Genomic DNA, 22,195 nt, shown 5'->3' with positions numbered 1-22,195 from the left:
TAATCTGTTGCAGAAACACATCTTTATACCTCTACGATTTGTATTCAAGGAACACCCAAACCCAGCACATAAGCAAGGGGTTGTGGCTCATCAACCAAAACGCCCTCAGTGCTCATGGCAACAGTCAAAATATGATTTTCATAAATTAGTGAATTATCAAACATTCCTGGGCCAGGTTTCTACCCCTGTGCCCCCAGTTTGCTGTACACAACCTACTGCAACTTGGAGAGAAGCAGGGTGTTAGTTTATACACATGTTATTGGAGGCACCAGCATCAGTATCTTGCAGTAACTTCATTTGTGAGTATCCATGTGCTGGACAGAGTGCTGGCTACTGAAGCCACTCCCAGATTTAAGAGCCAGACTAAAAGCACAGTTGGTTTATTTTGTCCTACTTCCCTCTTTCTCTAATAATAATAATATGGAGGAAATAATACCTCACTGCATCAATTCCCATGAAGGGCCACAAGGTCTATAGAAGCCGTCTGCTCTATGGTGGGAGTCTGCCCTTAGCTGGGCTTCTCTTTAGGGTTATCACATGCACAGCTTGCTGCAAAGAGCTTGGGAACAGGATTTTTTCTGTGTATACCTGAACACATTCAAAACCTATCACCTCAGAAGGCAAAACCTGTCCTAGTTTTACTGTCCCATTGCTCAGAATCACTATTTAATCAGTGCCCCATCTGGCACTGCAACCATGGAGGGGACTGGCTCACATGCCAATCCTGCTCCCAGCCCCTCCACTTTGGGCAGTGGGGACAGGCCACCACTCAGCCTGCCTGAGCCTGCTGGTGCCATCTTGTTCTCAAGGGGTTGAGGATAAAGCACACTTTCCAGGCAGCAATGCAGTGTGCTGGCCCTACCCCGACACTCAGGTCCATACATTCAGGGTGTACACATTGTGTGTGTGTTCCACCATGCAACCAGCATGAGCTGCTATGCAAGAAAGATCCAAGACCTAACACACACTGCATGGACTACTCTTGAGGTCCACGAATCACAATATAGATGCACATTTTCATGCAACTGGCTCGTGGTGCAAGACAAAATTGTACCATAAATCAGAATTGTTCAGGTCAGGCTACAGACAGGATCCCACAGGACTTCCCCGAGTAACACAAGCTGGAAAACAGAGCGTGATTTTGGACCATACAGCAGTAGAAGCAACAAGAAACATTTACTGCAGCTTTGAGCACCGTCTGAGACTGAAAACACAAATCATGCTCTGCTCAGACAGTCCACAAAAGGAAAGAGAAGTCACATTTCTTGTCATGTATGGCTTGCTAAGTGCTGCTGGGGAGGGTGAGTGCCCGAGGAGCGATGAGCAGAGCTCCCATGGCCAAGCAGTGTGGCTCTGAGTCAGCCCAAAGGCTCAGGAGCACGTGGCTCAAGTGGGAGGTGGGCAGCGATTCCACAGCATCCCCAGGCCTGCTCTGAGAAGTCACCTGCTTCCATAGCACTGCTGGTGTGGGGAGAGGTACCCAGGCCTCATCCCTGCAGCTATTCACTGCAGCCATGACTGGCCACCAGGTAACAGTGGCACAGGGACACATCCTACAGGGACACATCTTTGCCTGCACCACTAAGGTGTAACAGGCAACAACCCTGATGCTGATATTAAAAGCTCATGTAGCAAGACCCATGTAATGGAAATGTTACTCAAGTCCTGTTTTGGTTATTCTCATTGTAGACATGAAAATAACAAATCCACACAGGCAGGCACACACAGAACCTGCCCTCAGCCCCTTGGCTCTTCTCCAGAGCACTTGAAACAATTTACAATTGCTAATAAAAAAGTAATTGAAAATAAGTCTCCTGAAGGCTATTTTTTCCCTTTTCATGCTGAGCTTCCTCACCTTTAGGTTTGTTATGCTGGACCATTCGCTTTCACACTTTTTTGTCACTGTGCCTCAATTGAGAACTTATTTTGTTTAAAACGTGAGAAAATTGCTACTTCCCGTCAATTTTCTTCCTTTCAAAATGACAAATGCAAAGTGCTTCTATCTGATATTTAAGCGCTCAAGGCCTTTCTACTTCTGTTCATGCAAACACCCTCCAGGAAGGCTCAAGTAGGTTTTGATGACAAATAAATTAACAATGTGGAAGGAAATAAGCGGACAGTCCCTGGCTGTTGGGGAGGTTTCCATTAGGAGATGTAGAATAACTCTACTGTAATTCATTTGTGACAAAGCTGGGGTTTTGCCAGGAACCCAAGACACAGAGCTCTAGTTTAGTTGTGTGTGTGTGTCAAAACAGTCTGGCCACATCTCTATTATTTTATATGGTTTCTCAGCAAGGAAGGCATTACAATGGGCTGGGAAGAGGTTGGGAAATTTTTTGGCTTAGAAATGGAATCAGTGAAAAGCTGCAAGAGGAGAATAAAGCTATCTTTTGAAACTTCCCAAGCCCATGGTCACAGATGAGGGCCCTATATTACTCAATGCCAGTGAGTGCAGGGCACCCCTTAAACCTTGAAAACGCTTGGAACAGTTCCCTTTTCCAGCCTTCAGTCACTGCATGGAAAATCCAGACGCAATTAGCATTTAGCACAAAGCACTTTCTGTAGGCTGACAATAGGTAGTCCCACCAGAAAGTGTATGTAACATGGACAGAATCCTATTTTAAGGCATTGCATGGATTTCGTTAATAATGAAGTAATCCCCACTTTTTCCCCTCAGAAATATATGTAATTCACGCTGCTTAGAAGCGTAAATCAAGAGCAAGAACACAGAACTCTAGATTAAAAAGCACCAGGGGAAGTTCAGGGACATGTTAAATGGAATTGCTTATTTTGCTGTTCCATTAAATAGGCAAGCTCAATGCCTCTGACACCCAGCCCTATTCTTCATGATCACTATTCACCATCAATCATTTAAGCTGTATGTCAGACCTGCCCAAGTGAAGTACCCATTGCCCTGAGTGACTGTGATGTGCACTTTGTGCTGGGAAGGAGGTGAAAAATGAACTATTATATTAGTAAACATCTCTGGGAAGAAAGGATCTTCTCTGCATTACACAAATTTCCGTGACATTCCAATTAATCTCCTAGTGCTGTTCACAGTCTGTGCACTGCACTGCACAAGCTACTGTGCTCCGGATAAAATATCAGAGAAGAAGTCCTGAGTCTTTAGCTGAGATGATGTAGTTGAAAGTAAATGTTAAAGCCACACAGCATCATCACCCCTCACATCTGCATTCACAGAGACAAAAGTGCCTGACCATTGACGCAATAAAAAAGCCGCTTTACCATCTTTGCCACAAGTTCTCATTAATTCTCCACCACTCCCTTTCTCCTGCCTTTCAGCAGCAGAGCAAGTAAAAGCACCAGTAGCACCATGTGCAGCCACCGCGTTCTGAAAAGCATTTCAGAGTTAATGTTTTCTTACCTTTTATAGAAACCGTGAAGAGGCTGGAGACATAAAAACTGCCAGTAATCCAAGCAGAAGGCCTTTAACTTCAGCATTTTCAGACCCTTCTGCTGCAGCAAGTGTAGCGTGCAGCCAGGTTTACCACCACCAGACTTTGTTGTTAGGGTTTGAATGACTCGAAGCCAGTCCAACACACTCCTCTCCTTGCTGCTGCAGCGTAAGTCGTGCTAATTGCTGCCAGCCCTGCAGCTTGTCCTGCACATGGCACAGCACCTGCACCCTCACAGCACCCCACTTCCATACAAAGAGCTACTCGCACAAAGGATACAAATTCATGTACGCTCTTGGATCCTGGTGGCGGTTCAGCTCTCCCGAAGTCCCCAGTACTACCGGGATAAATGATATTACACAGAAATCCCACTTCTCCTTTTGGCTATTTTAGGCCATTCTAAAAGCCCTCTGGTCAAACAACGTGTATATATTCCAGTCAAGGGTTTTGAAGGACCTTTGGAAAGCATCCTTAAAACTGACAGAACTTCGGGAAATGTAAGCAATTATCCCAGTCAGCTCTGACACCACCCGCGCTGTAACCACAGCAGCGCAGGGAGCCCATCACATGGGAGCAGACGGCTTTTTTCCCCTTTTTTTTTGTTTTAAATGGAGCAACACGCAGCTCCGTTCAGAAGCTCCTCCTGTGTCAGTCACAGCTCCATTGTCTGCCCGCAGCCAGGGAAGCTGCAGGCTCCTTAGGATAGGGGAGGGCAAGAAAAGGGAGAAAAACCCAAATCAAGGCTGCGGGATGCGCGCCCCCGCCCGCCCCGAGCGCACGGACCTCGCCGGCACCGCGGCCCAGCACCGGTTGCCCGGCAGCGGGGCCACGCCGGGGCGCCCGCGGCCACCGCCATTGGCCGGCGGAGACGGAGGGGCCGGCGGCGGGCGGGGCGGAGCGGCGCCGGGATCAGCGGCACCGGCTGGGGACAGCGCCGGGAGCGGCGCGGAGCTGCGGCCCCCGGGACGGAGGGCACAGGGCAGGTTTAACACCTTCCTCAACCCCCTCTCACCCTCCCGCCCCGGTATCAACGCGCACGGCCCCGCTGCAGGAGCTCCCCGCTCTCGCAGGGCGCTGAGCAAGCACCAACAGCGCAAACTGCAGGGAACGGTACGGCACAAGGGTGAACCTCAGCAGCACCTGAGCCTTTATGGTGCAGTTGTTAAAGCTCAGAGTGTCCTAGAAGAGACCGACCCAGCTGCGTTAGGACAAGAGGAAACGGCCTCAAGCTGCACCACGGCAGATTTAGATGGAGCTGAGGAACAATTCCTTCCCCAGAGGGTGCTCAGGGCAGGGCTGGAGTCACAGTCCCTGCAAGTCTTTACACACCGTGGAGACAAGGCCTCAGTGCCATGGGTTAGTGGTGGCCTTGGCAGTGCAGGGTAAAGGTACAACTTGATGATACAGGCCTGTTCCAGCCTGGCTGATTCTGTGTGCCCAGTGCACTTTTCCAGACACCCACCCTCCTCCCCCCCCATTCTGTTGAATGACAAAATCACTAATAATAAACGCTGAGGATATAGGTTGCAACACTAACAACAAGGTACAGGAGCATAGGAGTTCAATGGATATACCAACAAAACCAAAATCAGAAGCTGGAGAAATACTTCAAAGATTCTGGCACATGGAAAGTGTTAAAAATACAAATTTACACACACACCCCCACATTTAAAAAATAAAGTGTTAATGATGTTAATTATTCTTTATTAATTATAATTATTTACAGTTACTTCACTTATGTTAAGTTAGAAGAAAACCAAACCCTAATGCTTAACGTGAAGCTCCTCCCTGTGTAGCTATACCCCATTCCCCCAGCTCTGGGATAACTGGCTATATTTAGGGACCCTTCTGGTTTCTGGCTTTACTCAGTGTCACTGCTCCTTTACATCAGTGCTTGACACTTCTTAGAAAAGTGGTTTGTGCAAGTTGGCTTGAAATGAAATTGTGTGTTTGACCACAGAAATGGGCAGGTTCCACCCAAGCAATGCTCAAAGCCACACTTCGGTTCTTTCCTACAGCTGTGCTGTACAGTACAGGGTGAGCGGTGGATACCAACAGGAGAAAAGCAGCTGGCATGGAGTAGCACAAACACAATGAATGTTTCATCTGGGCCTTTACCACTCTGATTTATTTTCAAGATTCCCTTTGCCATAGCAGAGTGCCTGTGATGCCTGCATGGCCTCACTGCGAGCTCTCCCAGACCGGTGTCAGAGCTGGTATCACTGTCACAGTGATGCCTCAGAAAACACTCCTGCTTACTTTTGAGAAGCAAGTCCCTAACAGCATTAAACAACGGGAAAGCTCAAGTCTATTTTTCCTCCTGAACTCACATTCCCTCGGGCTTCATTAGCTTGGCAATCTTCAAGACGGTGATGCTAAGGGTATTTAGATTTTCATACCAAAATCCTCCATCCCAGCTTTTCATCCCTTGTACCAGACCCTGTTTTCCAGGGATAGTTCTATCTAAATAGGAACTGAATGACAGGCCCTTGAGATCAGGGGCCTCCTGGCTGGGGCTGGGCCAGGCCCTTTACAAGACTACAGTGTACTGCCAGGAGGGTGACATGCAAACCTTTCCCCTTTGTTTCCAAGAACAATCCAATAGAAAAAAGGATTATTTATGTTAGAGCTTTCCATACTGGAACATTCTGTCTGAACCCCTTGGGATTCCTCTGTAAAAACAAAAGGATAAAAAAAGAAAGAAAAAAGGAAGTGGCAGCAAGGAGTGCCTTGCTCCAAAGAATCCGGGAAGAAGGGGAAAGCCATACTGGGACAGGTAACCTCAAAAGCCACCATCCAGAGACTTGCCCCTGAAATGAGACTTTCCTGAAAGCTTCGTCTTTGACTGGCCACCTGACAAGCAATTTCCTTCTCTCCATCATACCCTTTCCAGAAAAAAACCCAACTATTTGTCACTTAATTCCTTATTCCTGTATACGAGAGGTGCAGAGAGCAGGAGCATGTACCCATGGATTTCTGACACGCACCAAGGCTGATTATCCCACACCACATGCAGAGAAAATGCTAATCAGGACTTGCAAATGCAAAGCAGCCCACTCTCAACATGTTCTTCATTTTTACTTGTCTTCCAGAGGAAAACAACAAAGACAATTAAGCTTCATCTCACGCTCACCCTGGATATAAACCAAGTTCTTTCAGAAAGCCATTTACCGAAACCTTTGACTTGGAATTCTCAGGCCTAATAAGAGTAGGAATTGTCAGATGTGCTGCAGCCCCAGCACTGGCACTGTCAGTGAGCAGCTCACTGAACATCTCTCTGATCATTTAGAGCTGTGCCACACAGAGGCAGCTCTGCAGCGGTGTACCAGAGCCTCTGGCAGGTCTCTCAAACACAGCCACGATAAAAAGGGCAAAACAAAAACCACAGAGGACACCACCTCCTCTCTCAGGGTGGTTTCTTGTCAAGCCACAACACTCTGAGGCTGAAGGAGAACAATCCACTGAGGGAGAGCCTTGTATAAAATATCCCCAGCATGAAGTCAGTGCCTGCTAGAGTTACACTGATTGCAAGTGTTGGGAAATCAGCACAATTGACTTGTCTAGCTACATAGTCTTTAACCCTTCATAAAATATGTAACTTGAATGACTGATATTTACACCCTTACAGTGATTGAAAACTTTCACTTGTCCAGAAAAACAGCCTATCCCCCTGCTTACATGGAGTACAGAATTGGAAGCTTGCAGTAAGAAAATTGTTTTCCATGACCGTTTCACAACTCCAGGGTGAAACACTTCAGTAGCCACACACAAAACCTTCATGTTAGCGACTCGTACACTGTGGAGCTTGAGAATATCACTATGACGTTAGGTCCCTTTCTTGATACTGGAAATCAAACAATCTCCACCTGCATACTGGTGGGAAATTCTCCTGGGCTGCTCATATGAAGAATAAGCAAAACCTTCATGTTAAAGGTTCTGGCAAACCAGATCTCTCTTCCTTCCCTTTTATGTATTTCTGGGTACCACTTCAGAAAGCTTCCCTTCCCAGTTAGGGAAAATGGATGAGCTATGATCATACAAAGCCCTTGGGCTCTGCTGCACCATTGCGACATTCAGGTACAGAATCATGGAATGGTTTAGAAGGGACGTTAAAACTCATCCAGTTCTGACCCCCTGCCACGGGCAGGGACACCTTCCACTGGAGCAGCTTGCTCCAAGCCCATTTGTCCAACCTGGCCTTGAACACTGCCAGGGATGGGGCACAACATTGGCGTGTTGGTGACATGCTCTGCAGAGATGTCCAGAGAATCAGGGACATAAAAATCAAGCCCCCCCTTTTACACAAAGGGAAGCTCTGCTGCCCAGAAATACTCCAGTAACTCAAGCCAAAGTTATTTTCCTTGATACTAACCTTCATTATTGGTTATTAAACCTCTAAGTTGCCAAAATACCATGAAGTAAAACAGTAAGAAAGTCAGCATGAATAGAACAGCAAGTATCTTTTCTGCTTGTCTGTTCTCTACACTCATACAAACACTAGTTGATCAATTTGTCACAATATGCCACAAATATCTGCAAAGCTTAAACATTTCTATTTCTGGACCACTGGAAGCAGGTCTGCAATGCAACACTCCAGAAGGCTCACATTAAAATTTGGATATTAGGAAACAAAATATTTTCAACTACCAGCTGAAAGCTGACAGAGTCCAAGCATCCAGAACAGACTATGGAGGAATTTGTGCAAGCCAAATATACAGACACAGATGTAGCATGCCAATGTGTACAGGTTTGTATAATGGACATGAGCATACTTTTCACATTACTCTTTCCGGCACTGGGCTTCTCTCTGATCTCACCACTGTTTAACTTTCAAATGGAACCCACAGCATTCAAATGCAGTCTAAATAAATCCAGGGGAAACTGATGGATCTGCCTGGTGGGGACCCTCACACAACTGAAACTTAACCAAAGCAGGAGTTTAGACAGCATTGTTCCAGAGCAGGAACTGACCTTGCTGATGGGGACAGGAACTTAGGGAGAAGAATGCAACAAATGCAGCCTGACTAGAACATGCAAATGGCTTGACAGGGCACTGGATGCATTCATATGAATTGACGTTTCATGTCACCAGTCATTCAAAGGCAGATTTGCTCAACAGGTTCATGAGAACACATTCACACAGAATCACAGAATCCCAAGGGTTGGAAGGGACCTCAAAAGATCATCTAGTCCAACCCCTCTGCAAGAGCAGGGTAACCTAGAGTACCTCACACAGGAACTTGTCCAGGTGGGCCTTGAATATCTCCAATGTAGGAGACTCCACAACCCCCCTGGGCAACCTGTTCCAGTGCTCTGTCACTCTTACAGTAAAGAAGTTCTTCCTGATGTTCACATGGAACCTCCTATGCTCCAGTTTACACCCATTGCCCCTTGTCCTATCACTGGATATCACTGAAAAAAGCCTAGCTCCATCATCCTGACACCCACCCTTTACATATTTGTAAACACCGATGAGGTCACCCCTCAGTCTCCTCCAAGCTAAAGAGACCCAGCTCCCTCAGCCTCTCCTCATAAGGGAGGTGTTCCACTCCCTTCGTCATCTTTGTGGCTCTTCCACTATCTCTCATTTTGCTTAAAATTCTATTTACAGCTCTGCAGCAATCTTTGACCTACTGATGCCAAGTACATTTGAAATGCTGTTGCTTCAATTATTGCTTAACCCTAGGAAAAATTCACTGGTGCAGCTGGTGTAATGCAGAAATTTCCTTCATGCTCTCTCTGAATTTACTCTAGAGTTTTTAAACTTCATCAGATTACTGCAGTTACAGTTCAAGTGTAGCATTTCTACATTGTCATCTGGCAACTCCCAGATACTATTTCACCCTAATTCTCAACATTTAAAAGGATTTACTACATGCAAATGCATTTATTTCCAAATAATTTTATGAAGCTATTTCTGTAAAAACATTCACAAGTGCTCTCATCTGTTTGAATTAGCTTAGGAAATGTCTGAGCATTTTCTCAAAGGGAGTGGGATAAAGAGAGAAGTCTCAAAATTTCCAATAACTTCCAGCTTAAAGCTTTTTTTTTGTAGAAGGTAGAGTATAAGCTATTACAAAGCTATTGTTAGAAATATAAAGGAGGGCACTCAAGGATTCCCTACCAGCCTGCATTTCTGTTGCAGGCTTAAGAAAGCGCTACTCACTGAATGCATACTAATGAGAGCCAAGGCCAGGGGACTTCACACACACATACACACACACACACACACACACTGCATGTGTTCAGCCCCATGGTTCCTGATGCCATGCAGCAATGACAGAGCACATGCTGGGGGATATTAACCCACATGGTCTCATTGCACTGAAAACAGTCTAAAACAGGGAAACATTCCCATGTTTTTATAATCCCATAGAAACTTAAAATGACTCAACCACTGCAGTTTCTAGAAGACATGTCTGTTCAGTGCAACTAGCCCTAATCATATCTCTTTTCCACCAAATGTTTGAATTCAGACGCTTGTACATGTGCCTAATTCTTCCTCATCTTTCTCACTGATGTCCTCCCATGGATAAATTGCACTGGAAGAAAACTCGTTGTAATAAAACTTTCTCTTTTCACAAAGGTTTCTCTCGGCTGAGGTGAAGATGGCAGCAGTACCCAGCTCTGGTAAATCACACACCAGCTACCCAAAGCTCTTCCTAAAATAGGTTTGCAGACAAGCAGGGTGGGCGGAAGTTGACATTGGGTCCTGCATTGTCCCCCCACACAAAGAAACAGTGTTCCCGTCAGCCCAGGCGATGGGAACAAAGCTGTAGTCAGGCCTGAGCATCAGTCAGTGCTGTGGTGCTGGGCTGAAGACAAAGATAATATTACAATGTCGGGGGGGGGGGGGGGCAGGGGTTTTAGGGAATGACAATAAGGCACATGCTTTACTTTCAGAAGACCATGCCCAGGGAAATAATGGAAGATTAATGGTAGAGAGGGCCTTCAATTTGAATAAGGTTAAACACAGAAAAGTTCCCACTAATGTTTTGTTCAAGTAAGGTTAAAACTGCAGTGTGGGAAAAAGCCACATCCTGAATCCATAATATCTCCAAAGGAAGACTTGCACCAAAACAACTGTGAGTCTGCCCCAACTTCATCAAAGGAAGTCTGCAACTTTGATGCACTCTTTTAATGTGTAACTATGAGAATATGAGATGCAAGGTACTATTTGATATGTAGTGTTAACAGTACTAAGCAGTTTTTCTAAACTGAGTGATCAAAGTAAACTCTCAGTTCCTGCAGTGACTCATATGACAGAACTCTCTGAAGTTTATACATGTGCTTTTATAAAAACACTGAGCAATGGAAACCATGAATGACATTTCAACACAATCAGTACTGCTCACTCAAAGTGGTGTAAGACTGCCAGGGAGGGTCAAATGTTTTCAGCACAATTTAAGGTTATAGAAAGCTGAGAGTGAGAAGATTTGCCCATGTGGGTACACATAAACACCTTCCTTCCATCCCCTCTGAGAACAAATACTGTGTTTGAAACTAGAACTGAATTTCAAGTTGGAAATCCTGGAAAAGAGCAAAGTATCTCCCCTCAAACAGAAAAATCCAGCCCTTTCGCCAATGCCTTCACTGGCTATGCATGGTAAGATGAGGTTAAGTGATGTACACCTGATACACAACAGTGGTAATTTATATTATTTCAAACTGAAAATCAACATCTGTGTTAATACAGTACCTGAGTTGATCAGTTGAGATGCTGCTTTGTGTTTCCAGTGAAGTCCTGAGATGACAGCAAAAGAATAAAATTATAAAGTATTACCACTATTCAGAAATACTGTGGTTTTAAATATTAAAAGCTTAGTGGCTTTACATTGTCTTCCTTTTTATTGACATTTCATACTACTTAGCATGCCATTAAACATGATATTAAAAAACCCAAACAGAAAGCCCAACAGCAATTTCCTATACACTAGAGACAGGTGAATTACAGAAATGTTCTGAACTAGTCAAAACATGATCAACTTTCAGTATTCTAAAAGCACTCTACTCTTCTGTATGCTATATATGAGAGACACTACTTTGTTCTGCGGATGACTGACAAGTTCTACTGCATGCACCGCTATATACAACGTTCACAGAATCTGTTTTCGACTTTCAGTCTCATGCTCTGTGCCCTTAGCTCAATTCACAATATCACTGCAGAACCTTGCATAGGAGAGTATGCAAGTGGTACAGCCTGCATACACATCCTTCCTGGAGGTGCTGGACCACAGCAGACACCTCTGCACTAGCACACTGCTTTCATCCTTTGTGTATCCACTAAGCAAAACCAGCACAGCTGCTTGGAATGGGCTAATACTCCTGTGAGGGCCTTGAGAAGGTCCATTCTACCCTCTTGCTGGTTTTGCTCACACTGGGCATCACATTACTTAATGAGACCACTAACAGAACAGTCAGCCTTCCCTTCTGTGGCTTTATGTTCTCTACCCAAAAGGCAACTTCAGCATCATCCTTAAGAATTACTGCAGCAACAGGTTTAGTTAAGATACAACAAATACCGAGGTAATTGCAACTACGCTTATGTTTAAGCAGCAATAGTTTAACCTGTAATAGGATATTAAGCACAAGGCTTGCTCTCATCAACCATGACTTCCAAACACATATATGATATAAAGTTATATTTTTAGGGTGAAACCAGTTTTTACCCCACAGGCTGTAATAACACATTAGCCAAAGCCTCATAAGGAACATCATGTTAGAAGTAATTTTTAAGTGCTTATTTGCATGCATTCTTTTACACAATTCTCATACACAAACTGCCATAGATCAACCTTTGCTCAGAGAGTCATAAACATGCGTGGTCTATGGTGGTCCATAAAATCAGCATTAGAAATGCCTTAATTATATTTATAGTAGGTATTGGTGAATTAGTGGCAAATCTTCACTTCTAATCCCAAGATTACTGGTATGTTTACAAAAATAAGTGGTGTTGTGTGAGGAGAGGAGGCCATAAATGCAGCATATGCAAGAATTAGCTCTACAGGAATGGAAACAAACCATATTGTCCAAACAACTTTTAATTAAAGCACTATAGCTTCGAAATAGCTTTTAGGAGCTTATTCTACCCTGTAATTTGCTTCCAGAGCTCAAGATCTGTGAATAGAGCTGGATTTTGAGGGGGTGGCTTACATATGTTGGCTTTGTGGCTCCTTGTTAGTTTAACAATTGAGAAGGGTGAACGTAATTTCCTTCTAATTAAGTTTATTGCTTAACATAGTGTGTTACAGAAGCGCCAGCCTGCTAACTGGGCCTGACTTTTTGCCTTGCTTTTAACACGGATTTAGAAGAATCTTCTCAGAACAGTTTGGGCCTTTCTAACTATAAATAAACATTGAACAGGCTCTGTCTTTGTGCAGTGACAATATGCTGTGCATGAAGAGGAGATGCTAATGAGACACACAGCAGCTCTGATTAGCCTCCACCCTGGCACAACCTTGATTGTGGTGCCGAATGACACCGAGTGCGCGATGACCTCAGGGACTCCTTATGCAATCCCAAACAGCAGGATTACAGCTTCATTAAAAACACCTCATTTTTCTTTCTGCAGCAGGCACCTAAGGCAGGCTCCCCAGCCACCAAACGCACCAGGCAGGAGATGTATGTACTTATAAATGCATAGAAAAAAGCATGGGCCACGCAGCAAACCACCCATCTTGGGGCTGTCCCAAAACATGGCTGAAAGGGTCTGTTTTACTAAGATACCTTTCTAGAAATTTCCCTGCTGCTGCTAATAGGTCCCTTTCAGCCCCACCACCTCTGTGAACAGCAGTTCAGTGTCCTATTAGGAGCTGTTCATCTACTTAGTAACTGCAGTTAAAATAGTCCAGCACACAAAAAGCCACCGACCCGATCCATTTGGCAGCTGTCAGCATGCTCAGCAAATCCCACCAGCACAGTGGTGGTAGAATGGCTTCACAGGTTTGAAGAGGCTGTGTCTGGGGTGGGCAGCCCATGGGTTGGCTATGTCATGGGAGAGCCCACTGCAGCTCTGGCCTTGCTTTGGGTTCCTGGGGAGCCCTTCTGCAGAGGCTCCTACAGTAAAGTCTGTGTATTAGATCCTTCACAGAGTCATAGTACTACAGACCAGTTTGGATTGGAAGGGCCCTTAAAGCTCATCCAGCTCCAACCCCTGCCACAGGCAGGGACACCTTCCACTAGAGCAGCTTGCTCCAAGCCCCTGTGTCCAACCTGGCCTTGAACAACCTTCTCATTCTTGTATAATTACTTGTTCAATCAAATGCAGAATCAAAGAAGCCCTATGGAGAAAGGCTTATTCCTGGTTTGCTTATGTGAAGATCAGATATGAAACTGGTGTCAAACATAGGAAAAGCTACATAAGCTGAACTGAAGAAATGTCCCTGGATGAGAGCCACTCACATATCACTGCTGGGGAGCAAGATAGAAACCAAGACATATACCAAGAGGGTTACAGGTCCAGGAAAAGCTATAGCTGTTATACAGCCTTTTAACCTGGTCACCCCCCACAGATTCGACTTGCTGTTGTGGAAAACCTCTGGAGCAGACTGACACCATGAGAAACAAAGCGTAGTGGCCAAGAAAAAGACAGAAGAGACAGGAGAAATCAACTTCAAAAATCTACTGAAAGGTCTGGATTTGCGGTACAGAAAGTTAGTTAATTCTTATTCTGTTTACAGAATTATTTTAGTATAATCACGCAATCACTCCACTTCTTTTTATTGACATCTAAAATCCCATTTAAATCTTTTGGGCTCTTTCCAAACCCTGCTCACATATGTTATGTTAATTTAAAACACAGAAATAAACCAAATCCTGAACACAGCATCATTAAGCTGCAGCAAACAAAATGTCTCATTCTACACAAAGTAATTTCAGGAATGTCTGCTTCAGAAAGAACAAAAATATGCCTATTTTAGGTTACCTCAAAACAAGGTTTGTTTCTTTTGGGTTTTAGAGCAAATTAACTGGACGGGAGAAGAAATACTGCACTGCTCTAAAGCAAGCGAGCAGGAAGGGCTAACAGCCCAATTTGTTCATGCCTAATGGGCATGAACTCAGGGTGCTTGTAGTCCAGAAAAAAATCCATACACCATCTAATGATAAAGTTATTGAAAAAAAAATACCTATACATGTACAATTTCCACTTTATACATATCAAAACTCCCAAACTCCTATTAACTGTAGAACTACACCAAAGGGATTGGCTGAAAACTGAGCTAAGAGTTATACTACTACTAAAGAGAAGAAACTGCAGAACTATGCTGCAACCTCAGGGGAAGGCTCAGGACAACCTTGCAGCCTGGTTTATATCTTGAGTTTGTTTCCACAGTTTGCAAGGAATATGTAGGTATGGAGTTGAGCAAATGTTCCCCAGTTTCACTGGTGAATCAGTGTGTGACTGCTCTTCCTCATACAAATTGTTGACATGTTAGAGAAAAGGCCAAGCAATCATTGCATGAACTGTAACTGAACTTGGCACACAAAGCTATACCCAGCTGGGTTATTTGGCACTAACATGGTCAGCATGAAACTTAAAAAATTACTGCAATTACAGTCATTCTTCATAATAACAACCTCTTTCAAGGCTAAAAGACTTATACAAAATATGGATACACACAGCTTCTGCGTTACAAACGTGCTTGGAGCTTGCAGAGGTTTCCATCAGCTAGCACAGAAATTACGAATAGCCCACTTCTGCAGAGTAATATGCAGGAGAAAAATCAAACTATCACCAAGAAACCATTGGTCTCAGATTCAGACAGTTACTGTCTTATTCAGTAGGGTTTAGGTATCCACAGACAGGAGTAAATACAATTCTGGTTGAGAGTTCTGTCCTGAAGCAAAACCCAAGGCCACATGCTACACCTTGCACAGTGTACTGAGCAAACCTGAGAGCACAGAGGTCCTAGAAACTGGGCATTTAAAAGCCCATATTCCAAAAATGTTTTAGCAAAAGATATACTTGGCTTCCTGGTACCTGGAGCAATGATACAAGTTCTGCTTTCCTGTGATGCAAGAAATTGTTTTTCATAAATGCAGAAATAAGTCTTACTGAAGATTACTTCTGAAGCTGCCCAGCATAGAGGTCCTGACACCATTATGACACAAAGAAGGAATATGGTGAGGAATTGGCAATCTTAAATCTTGCTTTCCTCAGCTGTGACAATAGACAAGGAGTGTTACTAATCTGGGAGACAGCATTACCAACACAGAGCTCAGTTTAAACAATCCCATCTCTCAGTATGGAACAGTGACAGTGTAAAGCATTATGACATTTCTAAGATGTCTGTGACTGCAGTGAGTACCAGTAACAGACCCACATAGTCTCTTGCTGAGACTGGGTAAGTAGAATACAGTAATTCCAGTGGTCCAGCACTGTCTGCGCTATGAGCCTTTTACAGAGGATTTGTTAACTCTCCTGATGGAGTGTGAAGTTATATGGATGCTCTTACCAGGCTGAGCAGGTGATCTCCTGTGGGACCCCACACAGACAGCTCAGGATGCTGCCTCCCCTTCTCAGGGTCCCATGAGCAATTTCCAGCCCTACAAGTTCAATACTGCTGGATAATGCTAAGTTGGGATAGGAGCAGTCCATTTCTATCAGTGCAGATGGCTGCAGCTGCTTCATTATCTGTTAACCAGAGGATAAATAAGACCACAGCACTACCAGTCTTATTGCTGACAGAGGCTACACATAACTACATCTCACAAGCAGTCATTGTGCAAGCAGCAAGGAAGATTTCCAAATTGAGAAAAGCCAAAATATTCTTCTGGCATGAAAATGCACAATAGTGGCAGATTAAATAACTGTAGTTGAATCAAACCCACAGCTTGATCCTAAATAAAGACTATTTAAATATATTATCTTTTGGCTAGGAAGTGAAATTCACTTGGAGCATCGCAATACAAAGCCACGCTGCCTGCAGATGACAGGTCAGAGCGTGTGCGTGTGTGAGGGGAAAAGGTAATTCTGAGCTCTATCAAACCTTTGCTGCAGCAGGGTAATGCATGTTTTTCTTACTGAGGAAGGGAATGCAGAATAATACATTAAATATTTAAGACACTGCGAGATACTGCTCTGTGAATAATTGCTGCTTGCCACAGCTGCTTTGTGTGAACTGGCAGCACACAGAAGAAAGGGAATGCTGTTCACTGCAGGTGGATGCTGTGATGCTCCACATGTTTAGTTACAAAGGAGAACCAAATAATTTCTTTATATTTCAAAGCACAGCTTCATTAAATAGAAATACTTAGCCTTGGTAGAAGACAGTCTGAAACCTGGCACTGATGAATGCTTTGGACCCCAGTCTTAGCACTCCATTTGGGAGGCAAGCCCAAAGCATCTAATCATAACTGGCAGAAAGAAGGTAACAGGAGGACCATTCTGAGCCAGAACAGCACTGCCCCACAGAAACAAAACTAGAAATTATATTCCAGCCCTTACATTGGTCATCAAAGCAATCCCTTCCTACGCTGTGTGAACTTGCTGTAAGTCACTTCCATGCACACTGATAGGATTCCAGGGCCTTGAGCTTGACACCCAACATGCTTTAGCTACAAGTAAAATCCATAACCACCAAAGTAGAAAGTATTACACAGTATTATGCCTTCTTCACGATGCTGCAAGCCAACACACAGAGAAAGCTGTATCAGTGTCAATCTGCTCCTCTTAGCTGCTTAGTGACCAAGTTTCAAAGCACCCACATCCTTTACGATGGAGACAGTTCTGTTGGGTTCACCTCCTTCATGTAAGAACGTGATGACTGCAGACGGTTCAAAGCCTACGAGGTCTGCTGGCACAGAGCAGTACATGGCTGCACCACAGGAGTGAATCAGTGACAGACTTTACTTTTCATATTGGTTTACAGACTAACAGTTGGTTTCTCCTCTTCCCATCAGCAGATTTTAAATCCCCAGTTCAGGATGAGTGCTCTGAGAGAAGTCTGCAGTGTAAGGACTTCCCATGTATCACCATATGCTGCAGGCACCTCCCTGTAGTTACATGCTGCAAACGCTTAGATGCACATACAGAAAAGTAAAGGCTGGAAGAGGAGCCTTATTCCTTGCACAGATCTGCAGGCAGCATGAGCACAGCCTCTGCTGCCAGGAGCCAATTTATCACCTACCATGACAAAGCTCCTCATTCCTTGCGCTCTCCAGAAACATCGGTATGGCAATTCAGAATTTATAGGACTTTCAACCTATGCCAGCACATTCATTTGCAATCAATGGTTATTTCTCTGCACATCAGAGAGATTTTTCTTCAACTGACTAGCATTTAACAAGCAGCAGCAGATTACAAGATACGATGGATCAATGTGTATGACCCTTTTGTTTCCCAGGAAACATAACAGAGTCACACAAGCTTGGTAAGAGGATTCAAAGACCTACAACCATGTGCTGTTTTCCCATTACTCAGCAAAGCTGCATCTATTACATTAATTTCATCATTTCTGTAAATGAAAATTGACAGAGATAGAAGCAGATTCAGTGATTGAAACTGTAGTGCACTGCATCAGTCTGACAGAGGTTGCAATGCTTTTTTAAATACAAAACCCAACCTTTTTATTACTACATGTTCATAGTAAATGCTTTAGTAATTCTACTCCTTCAGTAGGCAGCAAACCTACTGAATTGAAACTGGGCTTAAGACTTTTTTTTCAAAGCATCATGGTTTTCTGCAAGGAAAGACTTATAAACCTAAGTTAAATAACATACAACCAGAAAACATCCACCGGACCTGAAAACGAGCACAGCTGGAGCTCCATCAGCATCTCTATGGCAGAACAAGTGGGGTCAGCAGTGTGCATGCTGGAGGCAGGACAGGGAAGGTCAGGGAAGCCCAGGCAGTAGGAAGGAAGCAGGATTGTTCACCTAGCTGTTAGGTGTATGAATTCACAGAGGCACACTGGCTGCCAAACACACCCGAGAGGCTGGGACAGGCACTTTCCTGGCAGTACCGCATGGATCCTGCAGGCTACAGGTGTGGGGTGGTAGTGGGAGCACAAGCCTGGAGTTCTGCACAAGGTTGTGCTTGTCCCACACTCAGAAACCCCAGTTGCAGGAAGTGATGCCAATGTCAGTGTGTATAAGGAGCACATCTAACTAGCATATGTATTTACATGTTTGAGTGTGTATATATATGTACCTCTTTCGCAGACACCCCCTTGTTGTGGGGAAAGAGCTCACCTGCCCTTGTGAGGTTGGGAGCTATGCTGGTGGTGGCATATGCCTCCAGTAGGGTCTCCCATGCCAGACGAGTCTCAACTGAAGGGTCAAAGTGTGTCCATTGGCAGGATGGGCTCACCAGCCTTAGGGCTACCATCCTAGGAGAAGGACAACTCTAACTTCAAACCCAGGCAGATGGAGCTCGTTTAGCCCTGTAAGGCCACCCATCTAAGAGAAGGATACTCTAATTAAACCTACGACCTGAGGACCTTGCTGCCACCATCCAAGCTCGCTAGGCCCTGGCAGATAAACCTCAGGTGTAAAGGGTGGGGCCAGTTCCACGCATGCTGTGCTTCACCTAAAAAATCCACTGCACAGGCCTGAAGGGTTTACCCACACTTGCAAAGCCCTGTAGCGACAGGCGAGGGACAAAACGGCAGGTGATAAGGTGCACTGGAAGCTTCAGACCCAGCCCTGCATGCAGGCAGTTCACGACATTGGTCGCTCGAGACTGACCCAGGAGATGACAGTCTTGTTTGACAGCATCCTGAATGATCAAGCAGCCTTTTCTCAAGGAGAGCACTGCTTGCTCCATATGGAGAGAGGTCTAGAAAAGGTGGCCTAACCAAAGCTCATCTCCCCCTCCACCTGGTTGGCTAGCTGTGGCCAAAGGGCATCTTCTGTTGCGGTCGATCAAAGGCAGAGACAAAGGCATACACCTGCCTCCAAAGGTGTGTCCAGATTGACACTCACATGTTGGAACATCAGAACCATGCTTGATACAGCAAACAGTGGGCGTCCTGAGCGCCGTTCTGCGCTAATTGCCCATGAACTGTCATGACTCAACATCGATATTGCTGCTCTCAGTGAAGTTCGCCTTCATGAGGAAGGTAGCCTTAAAGAACATGGTGCCGGCTACAAACTCTACTGGTCAGGCAAATCCAAAACTGAAAGTCATCTTTCTGGAGATGGCTTCATGATTAAAAACTCCATCATCTCTAAACTTGAAAATTTGCCGACAGGTCAATCCGATCTTATTATCTCCTTACGTCTTCCACTACACAATAAGCAACATATTGTTCTTTTCAGCATATGCGCTCCAACTCTGCAAGCTGACCCTGCAGAAAAAGACAAATTCTACTCTGACCTGTGTTGCCTCACCCAAAAGGTTCCTACAGATGATAAGATCGTAATTCTTGGTGACTTCAACGCCCGGGTAGGTAAGAACTTTGAAGCCTGGAAAGGAGTACTAAGCAAGCACAGTGTTGGTAGCTGCAGTGATAATGGTCACCTCTAGCTAGAGTTTTGTGCAGAGCAGCAGCTCACCATCACCAATACTATTTTCCAGCAGAAAGACAGCCTGGAGACAACCTGGATGCATCCTTGATCTAAATATTGGCACCTTATTGATTATGTCTTAGTGGGCCAGAGAAATGCTCGTGATGTCTGTCACACCCAAGTGATGCCTAATTCAGAATGTCAATCAGACCACAGCCTTGTGTGTTGCAAGCTTAACCTCCACTTCAAGGCCAAACCTAAGAGGGGCAGCATTCTGAGGAGGAGGCTCAATAGCTGCAAGTGAGGGACAGCTTTCAGGCTAACCTTCAAACTAGGCTTGAAGACCATCTTATAGATTCTTCTCCTGAAGTGCTTTGGTAACATATTAAAAATAGCATCCTGCAGTCCTCTGTAGAACCATTTGAGTTCTCCTTAAAGAAAAACAAAGACTGTTTTGATGATAACAATCAGGAGGTCCAGGAACTGCTGGCAAAAAAAAGAGATCTGCCCATCAAGCATGCCTTGCTCAGCCACTTTGCCATGTAAGAAATGCAGCCTTTCGTCTTGCATGCAGTAAACTCCAACAGAAACTTCGAGACATCCAGAACAAGTGGTGGCTCAACCTAGCAGAAAAGACTCAACTATGGGCAGATTTGGGTGACCACAGAGGATTCTATGAGGCTCTGAAGGCAGTGTATGGACCCACATTTCAGGTTCAAAGCCCCTAAGTGCAGATGGCCAAATGCTTCTTATAGATAAAATCTCCATCCTGAATCGTTGGTCTGAACATTTTCAAACACTCTTTAGTTCTAACCGTGTAGTCCAAGGCGTAGGAATCCAGCACATTTTACAACATCTGGTGAAAAATGAACTGGATATAGCCCGTACCATGGGAGAGACTCTAAGGCTATACAGCAGGTGAAAACTGGCAAGGCAGCTGGGGTAGGCGGAATCCCACCAGAAAACTGGAATCACGAAGGCCAAGCACTTCATGCTAAATTTCACGAGCTAGTTGTGCGCTGCTGAGAACAAGGTAAATTACCGTCAGGTTTCTGTGATGGAATCATCATCACTCTGTATAAGAAAAAAGGTGTAAAGCTCAAGCTACTGAGGTGTAACTCTGACCTCCATTGCTGGAAAAACCCTTGCAAGAATACTATTGAACAGATTAGTATCCACTATCACAGAAGAACTTCTACCTGAAAGTCAGTGTGATTTCAGAGCTAATAGAAGTACCACAGACATGGTATTTGTTTTCAAACAACTGCAAGAGAAGTGTAGAGAACAGAATAAGGGTCTCTGTGTAACTTTTGTTGACCTCACCTAAGTTTTTGACACTGTGAGCAGAAAAGGCCTGTGGCTGATCTTGGAACGATTAGGTTGTCCCCCCAGGTTCCTCAAAATGATTATTCTGTTACATGAGGACCAGCAAGGCCAAGTCAGATATGGTGATGCACTCTCTGAACCATTCCCAATAACCAGTGGTGTGAAACAAGGTTGTGTTCTCATACCAATTTTATTTACAATCTTCTTCAGCATGATGCTACAAACGGCTATGGTAGACCTTGACAAACAAAACGGCATTTATATTCGATATCGTACTGATGGGAGCCTATTCAATCTAAGGCGACTGAAGGCCCACACTAAGACCCTAAATCATCTTGTCCATGAACTGCTTTTTGCTGACGATGCCGCCATTGTTGCCCACACAGAAGCAGCTCTGCAGTGCTTAACATCTTGCTTTGCAGAGGCGGCTGAGGTTTTGGGCTGGAAGTCAGTTTGAAGAAGACAGTAGTTCTCTGCCAACCTGCACCACAAGAAGATTATCATCCTCCCCACATTACCATTGGCAAGTCAGAGCTTAAGTCAGTTCAGCAGTTCAGCTATCTGGGAAGCATTATTTCCTCGGATGCCACAATCTACAAAGGGATAGACAACAGAATAGCAAAGGCTTATAGAGCCTTCAGAACACTACATAAAAGAGTCTGGTGCAACAAACACCTGGAGAAAAGTACAAAGATTAGTGTCTATAGAGCTATTGTACTGTCTACTCTTTTATATGGGTCTGAATCATGGGTTATCTACCGTCATCACCTGCAACTCCTCAGATGCTTTCATCAGCGCTGCCTCCTTACAATCTAAACATCCATTGGACTGACTATGTGTCAAATGTAACTGTCCTTGAACAGGCAGGGGTCACCAGTATTGAGGCTTATTGCTGAAATCGCTGCTGCGCTGGGCAGGGCACATCTCTAGGATGGAGGATCACCGCCTCCCTAAGATTGTGTTTTATGGTGAACTCGCCACTGGCTGCCGCAAGAGAAGTGCCC

Source organism: Melopsittacus undulatus, chromosome 9 (assembly GCF_012275295.1).
Source record: "Melopsittacus undulatus isolate bMelUnd1 chromosome 9, bMelUnd1.mat.Z, whole genome shotgun sequence".
NCBI classification, from domain to species: Eukaryota; Metazoa; Chordata; class Aves; order Psittaciformes; family Psittaculidae; genus Melopsittacus; species Melopsittacus undulatus.
This window is presented reverse-complemented; position numbering follows the sequence as displayed.